The 9,215-nt window shown below is 43.5% G+C and overlaps 2 non-coding genes across 2 annotated transcripts; both read right to left on the bottom strand.

The window, feature by feature from the left end:
• Window positions 1-1,946: 1,946 nt before the first annotated feature.
• On the bottom strand, window positions 1,947-2,110 carry LOC146969502 (U1 spliceosomal RNA). The gene has a single exon (XR_015034340.1). It is a non-coding gene; the product is annotated as a U1 spliceosomal RNA (small nuclear RNA).
• A 1,082-nt stretch (window positions 2,111-3,192) lies between these two features.
• Window positions 3,193-3,356, bottom strand: LOC146969503 (U1 spliceosomal RNA). Its single transcript, XR_015034341.1, has one exon. It is a non-coding gene; the product is annotated as a U1 spliceosomal RNA (small nuclear RNA).
• Window positions 3,357-9,215: the final 5,859 nt, after the last annotated feature.

Below are 9,215 nucleotides of genomic sequence, written 5' to 3' on the forward strand. Positions count from 1 at the left end.
ACCGAAACTGCACTCATAAAAATCACTAATGATCTTCTTGCTGCAACTGATTCCGGTTCACTTTCCATCCTCATCCTCCTTGACCTTAGTGCAGCCTTTGACACCATCTCCCACCCCATCCTCCTTGGTAGACTCTCCTCCATCGGCATCACCCACACCCCCCTTCACTGGTTCCACTTCTATATCTCAGGCCGCACTCACACACTGACCCCTCCCCAAACCCTACAGGTGTACCCCAGGGCTCTGTCCTGGGGCCCCTTCTCTTCATCACCTTCATCTCCTCCCCCTTGGCACCATCTTCCGTAAATACAACATTCATTACCACTGCTACGCGGATGACACCCAGCTCTACCTTTACAGTAAACCAAACTCCACACTCCCACCCTCTTCCCTCATCACCTGCGTATCTGAAATCAAATCCTGGTTCACTTCCAACTTCTTGAAATTAAACAGTGAAAAAACAGAAATCCTTCTAATTGGCACCAAATCTACACTATCCAAAATTTACCGTTTCCCCCTTCTTGTCGACAGCTCCTCAGTTTCCCCCTCTCCTCAGGTTAAGAATCTGGGTGTCATCCTTGACAGCACTCTATCATTTAAATCTCACATCAATAACACCACTCGATCTGCCTACTTCCACCTACGAAATATCAACCGACTCCGTCCCTCGCTCACCCCAACACCGCCTCCATCCTTGTCCACAGTCTCGTCACCTCCCGTCTAGATTATTGTAACTCTCTCCTCTTCGGTCTCCCCCACAAGTCTCTCCATAAGCTTCAATTGGTTCATAACTCTGCTGTACGTATCATCACCAAAACTCCTTCTTCTCACCATATCACCCCATCCTACAGCAACTTCACTGGCTCCCAGTCACACTAAGAATTCAATTCAAAATCCTTCTGTACACTTTCAAAGCTATCCACAACCTTGCCCCTCCATACCTGTCTGACCTCCTCCGCATTGCCACTCCAGCACGCTCTCTCAGATCCTCCTCCTCTCTCCACCTCACTGTACCCCCTGCTCACCTCAGCACCATGGGGAGCAGAGCTTTCAGTCACTCTGCTCCCTGACTCTGGAACTCTTTACCATCTGACATCCGTAACACCGATTCTCTCCCTCTTTTCAAAACACAACTCAAAACCCACCTGTTTAAAATTGCCTACCCACCCCACCACCCCTAACTCCAACATTTCCCTTCACTATGCACAGTTTCATTCATTTGCTCTTGTTATTCATTTTTACTGATTTTTTTTACTGGTTTTAAATGTTGTTAATTGTATGTTTCTTGTGTTTTGATGTTGTTTATTGTTGATTTTTACTGATGCTCTCTGTAAAGTGTCCTTGAGTGGCGTGAAAGGCGCTTCCTAAATAAAATGTATTATTGTTGTTATTATTATTATTATTATATTTAGGCTACTATGATAGCGGCATAAAATGGCCCTAACCTAACAATAATCTAACCCTAAAATGTCATGATTGAGACAGCCCTATTCTTCCCTATTTCCATACAGGGCTGTGTCCTCTGAGAGTAAGCACAGTGACACACTACATAACAGTAACTAATAGAGCTCTGGTGGTCTCTAGTGGAGACCAGAGAAAACTGCACAGTTCAACCCTGGACTTAATATTTAATAAATGTAAGTATTTATCATTGTCAACTCTGTATTCCATTTGCTAAAGCCTGTTTACCTCCAGAAGACTTCAACATCAGTACAATTAGACCATAATTTTCTTCACTGAGTGACAATTTATTTGCACATCTGTCCAGTTCATAATAACCACAAGCCAAAAGGGAGTTTGATTTTTCACCCATTGAAACATTCACCGAATCTACGTATATTACATTTTACTAAATGATGGAGTATCTATCCAGTTATGTGTTCTATAATGAACTTAGAATCACCTAGCTACCAATCAATCTTTTGTTTTTATATTTCACATTTTATCAGGGGAGAGCGCGAACGCAGTCCCCCACTACCAGAAATTATGCAGTCGAGATTCCCACATTTGGGGAATTCGCAGGGGTCAGCACAGCCGGTGTGCAATGGCTGAGCCTCGCCCTGGGTGAACCACCTTCTTGATCATGGTATCTCCCCTGCCAGGTAAGTATGAGTTGTACATGTCACGAACGGGGGAGTCACTCACTGAAAAGCCCAACTGTCTGAGGGTGCTCAAGATCTACACATTACTAAAACAGGGGCAGTTGTTAGTCTACATAAATATACACAATGTTAATTTTGAACAAAAACTGATAGATTATGTAAACATATACATTTTATTTTAAACATAATGTTTTCGCTTTCCCATAATGCAATGCTGCCTCTCCACAACAAAGGGCTGACCTAAAACGCCTATTTTATCCATTTTACCTCCTCAAAGTGAACAACTCCTTTGCTCCATGTTCAAAAGACTCAAAGCTGATCCAGACTGACAGAAACTTCACTCAATAAGCATCTTAAATTCAGAGAAAATAATGAAAACTCACAAAGCACACTAACTCCCTCACAGTACAATCACTTCCTGTTTCTTTGTTTGCTGGCGATGAGTGACTCATATTCCCGCGGCTGCCCCCTACTGGTCTGGGATGGGAACAACACTTTGGTCAACATTTAATCCAGGGTTCTCTGGATTCAACTGATACCAAGAATAATTCAGGTAACTGGGGCATGTGTGAATTTTAACATCTCACTCTCTGTGTAAATTGGTAGTTTGATAGGCATGTGGTCGTTCTTAACAAATAGCAACTATGTGGTTGTAGCAATGAATTGCAATATCAAAGTGTTTTTAATGCAGTTTCTCTTTACAAGTATGTGATCGAGCAAGAATGTTGCTGTATCATGAACATTTGTATTTTCATCAAAAAATAATTGAATGCAACACTTTCAACTGTCAGAATCTATGTGTATAAGCTGTGACTTGAAATGAAAAAAACAGACTACAAAGGCATATTTTTAGATACTTTCTCGTTTATCTCTGACCAAATCTTAAATTCTGCAGCAGTTATTTCCATATCTGTCCAGTGATCCATGATGGAGTATGATTTCACATTTATCACAGAATGATTCACTGTATCTAAATGATAAATTTTTTCTAAACATGACTTAATGTAACTATGTTAACTACTGGATCGGGATGGGTTCCCATCACCAGGGCCATTTTAAGAAGCATTTGAATTTTCATTTGACATTTTATCAGGGGAGAGCGCGAACGCAGTCCCCCACTACCAGAAATTATGCAGTCGAGATTCCCACATTTGGGGAATTCGCAGGGGTCAGCACAGCCGGTGTGCAATGGCTGAGCCTCGCCCTGGGTGAACCACCTTCTTGATCATGGTATCTCCCCTGCCAGGTAAGTATGAGTTGTACAGATCACGGACGGGGGAGTCACTCACTGAAAAGCCCAACTGTCTGAGGGTACTCAATATCTACACATTACTAAAACAGGGGGCAGTTGTTAGTCTACATAAATGTACACAATGTTAATTTTTGAACAAAAACTGATAGATTATGTAAACATATACATTTTATTTTAAACATAATGTTTTCGCTTTCCCATAATGCAATGCTGCATCTCCACAACAAAGGGCTGACCTAAAACGTCTATTTTATCCATTTTACCTCCTCAAAGTGAACAACACCTCTGCTCCATGTTCAAAAGACTCGAAGCTGATTCAGACTGACAGAAACTTCACTCAATAAGGATCTTAAATTCAGAGAAAAGAATGAAAACTCACAAAGCACACTAACTCCTTCACAGTACAACCACTTCCTGTTTCTTTGTTTACTGGCGGTGAGTGACTCATATTCCCGCGGCTGCCCCCTACTGGTCTGGGATGAGAACAACACTTTGGTCAACATTTAATCCAGGGTTCTCTGGATTCGACTGATACCAAGAATAATTCAGGCAACTGGGGAATGTAAGGAGCACACAACGCATTTACCTTTGTTTCAAACTGTCAAGGGAACATGATTTCACTTGTATACATTGTAATCTATGTCCAGGTCCATGTGATGAGGTCAGATCTAATGAGAATGATCAAAAGGGAAGGAAAACAAAAGCCACTGAAATTTAAATGTGCCGTGCGGTATTTGTAACAGGGTTGTAAATAGAATATGTATTTGTCAAAATTAATAAATTTATTCTTTAAATATTTTGTTTTGTTTAGTCAGCAAGTTATTGTGCTGCTGGCTCTCATTTTATTGTCATGTGAGGCTTTTTATGTTATTTATTTTGACTAGAGATGCATCGATCAATCGGCCGCCGATTAAAAAAGCTGGTTTTATATCCAATCAGCCCCAATCGGCGACAGGCGGATCGGTGCAGCGGCCACAGTAATGCGTTCATTCTATCGGTCCGACGTGGTGAAGAGGGAGCTGAGCCGAAAGGCAAAGCTCTCAATTTACCGGTCGATCTACGTTCCCACCCTCACCTATGGTCATGAACTCTGGGTCATGACTGAAAGAACGGGAAAAAAATGGCACCGGACAATGTGACCGGCAGGTTTCCAATTTACCAGACAAATGTTTGAAATTCCGGTCAAACCAAACCAGACATGCAGGCCCAGACCCAGCCCCAGACCAACAACCCAGTGCTGCAAGTGAGCCAGCTGCAAAGGTGACACGACTTGGTTCCTTGTCATCAATGTTTGGTGAAATCATGGAAAAAACCACAGCCCCATGGTGACATCACAGTGGCTACACAGATCAATCTCTACCTCTCAGAGCCACCCATCCCTCGGAGTGCAAAGCCTCTGGAGTACTGGAAAACCTCCAAGCATCGCTTCCCTGCCCTTGTCCCTGTCGCAAGAGTTTACCTCTCTGCACCCAGCACGAGTGTGGATAGTGAGCGCTTGTTCAGTGCTGCTGCCAACATCCTGAATGAGCGCAGGAACAGACTCTCTGCCGAAAAGACAGAGATTGTCTGGGCTGCTGCTGGGAGCGCTGTCCATGGGTCCCTTCAGCTCGGCTGGCTGTGGTCTGTCGAGGTCGGGGGGCCTGGGCGCTGGTGCCCCCTGTGGCACGGCCTGCGACCCCTCCCAGTGTGGACGGCCCCAAAGATAGCGCTTCCTCAATCCTCAGTGTCATGCCATGACTCCCTAGTGTCAGTAGTGAGAGTGTGCGTGTGTCTGTGTGTGTGTGTGTGTGTGTGTGTATATGTGAGCGTGTGTGTGCGTGTGCAGTATGTGTAGTATGGAGGGTGGGAGGGGCTTTATTTGTAATTGCTTTTTCTATGCTCCTATTTTCTTTCTTTCTTTTCTTCTTTCTCTTTTTCTTCTTTTTCAAACCCGTTACAATCTAAGTAACGCGCGTTACAACGCATTTTCATAAAAACGTGTGGTACCTCCTCAAAAGGAGGTGATAATCAGCGCAGCAGTAGCAGAGTACTAGAAAGTTTCTCAAGTTTACAAAAAGAACACATAAAACAAAAGGAAAGCATAATTCATATCTACCAGACAGGTCGACTTGAAGCCGCTAACACGAATGAGTTAGTTAATGCCGTGGTAAAAGTTCTTTCATCTCCACTTTTCCTGGCGTCTGGGTCACTCCAGCTGCTGTAGCAGTGAAGCGCAGGCCGTGCAGCGCCCACAGTGCGATCCTAACCAGCTCCGGGTCCGGGACCGAGACCTACTACTTTCACCCCGTCTTTGATCCCCTCTCGCCCGGGCTTTTAAATCAGAGTGTGGCCCAAGCTCTGCGCCATAGCGCTGTGCCGTGGTGCGCGCCTCTGGTCCAATGATTGACAGCTGGTATCAACGCATTTACTTTCTCTCGGGTATTCTCCCACGTTTCTTCTTTACCGTAGATCAACAATGTTTATTTGCTCCTTTGTATTATTTAATTGGATCTAATTTCATTCTGCCTTTGCGGTCATGCAGCTCTCTGCTCTCCTTCTCTCTCTCCATGAAGGACATAATTACAGCGCGTAAAACTGTCATTTCAATCCTGCAGTTTGCATGTGCTGGTATTTAGGCAGTTACTTTTAGTAGATTATCCGCAAAACGTAGTTTTAGTAGCTGCAGAGGCCTACACATTATGCTACATCACCCTCCACTGAGTATTATCAGCTGCAATGAACCGATTGAAATCTTTACAGCAGTGTTTTTCAACCTCGGGGTCGGGATGTGTGTGGTGGTGTTGCTGATTTTTGTTTCTACTAGTAGTAGAAACATTTCATGTCTTTCTTTATTTACTTTCTTTTATTTGTATGATTATGGCTTACATTTAATGAAGATCTAAAATTCAGTATCTAAAAAAATTAACAGGAAAAAAGATCAATTTAAAAAAGCATTTTTAATATGGAAATGTTTGCTTTCTGATAAGTTTGTCCATCTATAGGCTCTCAATACTTGGTGGGGGCTTTTTGACTTGAACTACTGGAAATAGACTTTTCCATGTTATTCTAATATATTGAGATGCACCTGTAAAACTCAGGGATGTGGGACATTGAAACCTCCCAGAATGCTATGTGAGTGTGATTAACTGTGTGAGTGAGTAACTGTACGAGTGTGAGTAGGCTACAGTGACTGTCTTCAGTGAGTAACTGTGAGTGTGAGGGAGTAACTGTGTTGAGGGAGTAACTGTGTAAGTAACTGTGTTGAGGGAGTAAATGTCTAAGTAACTGTGTGCGTGTGAGTAACTGTGTTCAGTGAGTAACTGTAAGTGAGAACTGTGTTCAGGGAGTAACTAACTTTGTGAGTGAGTAACTGTGTTCAGGGAGTAACTGTGTGAGTAACTGAGTGAGTAACTGTTAGTGTTGCACCGATACCGATACTAGTATCGGGAGGGGCCCCGATACCGCACTAAAATGCTGGCATCGGTATCGACGAGTACAGAACAAATAATGCGCCGATGCCATTTATATACTAATATGAAACTTTGAACGCAGCGCCTTGTGTCCTTCTCTCCCTTCACTCACTGCACTCACTGCTGTGTGTGTTAGAGCTGGGCGGTATGACCAAAAATTTATATCACGGTATTTTTCATAATTATATCGGTTTCACGGTATTTGACGGTATTTTTTTTTTCATGCATGACTGGGTGTTAACCCCATTGTCTAATAATTTAGAGAATAATTACTACAGTAAATTGGCTTAGAATGACCTATTTTACTGTCACGAGGACTGAATATTGTCGAAGAACATTAGTATCCAGACTAGTATTAACACGGGTTTGAATGGTCCCACAAAATGCTGCTGTTCACAAAGAGGTGGCAGTGGCACTCATAACTGTATTGAGGTGAAGGAATCAGAATGCATGACTGTTGCAGTCAAAATACAGAAGCCTTTATTAAAGCAGAAGTAAGTGATATATTTGTGTTAATAAGTCTTAAATAGTTATATCTTCCGACAGCAATCACTTACATAGAGTGTTTGGTCTGAAACACGGGTCTGTCAGTCACTCTGCTCTGCTCTGAGCCGAGGAGAAAACATTTATCGTATCCTACAGTTTTTATCCAATGAGGAGAGAGAATGGCATGCAGGGCTGTGTGTGCAGCCAAGGGACGCCGTGAATGTGGCGACGTAGGGACGAGGACTGTTATGGTGCGTTCAAGGAAACTCGTATTTTTCCGACCGTGAAGTCGTACCAGTTCGATCTGGTACGAGTTCACCGGTTGGAAGTTACGAGTGGTCGTTATAGTGACTTTCACCGGTAAAACAGGTCAGAAAAACACGAGTGGGTTGCCTGGAACGCTACAAAGTCGTAAGTTGTGACTTGAAGCTGTAATTTACGATTTCAAAAGCCTACCTGGAACGCAGCATTAGCGAAAACGACCGGACCACTTACTTCTGCTTTAATATAATACAGACTAAAAAAATAATCAACTTGATTATATATAAAGATTTTTGCACGTGAGAATAATCATCAATCTAAAATGCTATCTAATAAATATCTGTTCTCAAAATGAATTCATGACATCAAATAAACATTTCTTCACACACAAAAAAAGCCCAGACAGTAGGGCTACTGCTTTGCAAGTCAGTTGTCCTGCAACACGGTGGCATGGGGGGACTGTGCTCAATCAGAGGTGTGGCTTCAGATCATAACAACAGGTTGAGAGCCAGATGACTTCTCTCTGTCTGTGTTAACTGAGGCAGTGAAACACACCTGCATTAGTGGCCTTGACTTTATGAAGTTGGTCACTTTGATGCTGTCGTTTAAAATCTCATGTAACACCAACCTGAATTCATAAAGTTTCCTCATGAAGCAGTCAGGAGACTCACCAACATGACGTGCATGTTTTGTGTTGAGATGCGTCTGGAGATGAGCCAGCTTCATGCCACTGTTTGCTAACTTCTCCCCACAGAAGAAAAACTCGTAAATGTGGGGATTTTACCGGCGCTGGTTTCGCCTTTTTTTTTTTTAATCACTCCCTCCGTGGTTTAGCAGCGCTGCTGCTTCACGTCAACCCCGACTCCATTGTTTGATTGACAGGCGATGCCGGCAAATGCCAGGTTGGGTTAAACCATCTGGTGGGGGGGGACTCGTTAAGTTAAAAAAAACATTTACAGATTATGGTTGTTTGATCAGCGTGAGATTTTTTTTTTTAAAGCCGATGGCTGTGACATTTTCTCCGTGCATGTTATTCACCAGCTCAACCCAGGCATGCAGCTTGTTTGGTACAACTGCAAAACAGTCCCCCTCTCAAACAATGTCCCGCGGCGCGACGTTCCGCCGCTCTGTGTTCCCAACGTTTTGTACGCTACACACTCACCGGTATTGGGGTATATGAAAAATTCATATCACAAAAAAAAAAAATCACCTTATTCGGTATGAACCGGTATACCGCCCAGCACTAGTGTGTGTGATCACACGTGTTCAGTGCATGCCGTGCCAAGCAGCTATCGCTATTGGCCCTCTCCGGCCGCCCGGCCCCACTCCGGGCCAATGGGAGCAGGGCAACAGCCGCGAGGCAGCTTTTTCAGGTTGAGGAAAAACAAACCAGCGTGCCACCGGAGAGAAAATGTCGGCGATTTGGAAATATTTCAACATAGAAACTCCAGCGAGTGCAACAGCTACATGCAAGGTTTGCGGTCAGAAACTTGCGAGAGGTGGAACTAAAACGGCCAGTTTTAATACCTCGAACCTGATTAAACATTTGAAGGTAAAACATGTGAGCGAACACAACGAGTTTGAGGCGGCAGCAGCTGCGAGCAAGAGAAAGGGGGATGGACCACAGCAGCAAACCCTGGTCAATTCACTTCAGAGGAAGGAGCA

The sequence above is a fragment of the Trachurus japonicus genome, chromosome 18 (genome assembly GCF_045865225.1).
Source record: "Trachurus japonicus isolate A0001 chromosome 18, Traja_1.0".
NCBI lineage: Eukaryota > Metazoa > Chordata > Actinopteri > Carangiformes > Carangidae > Trachurus > Trachurus japonicus.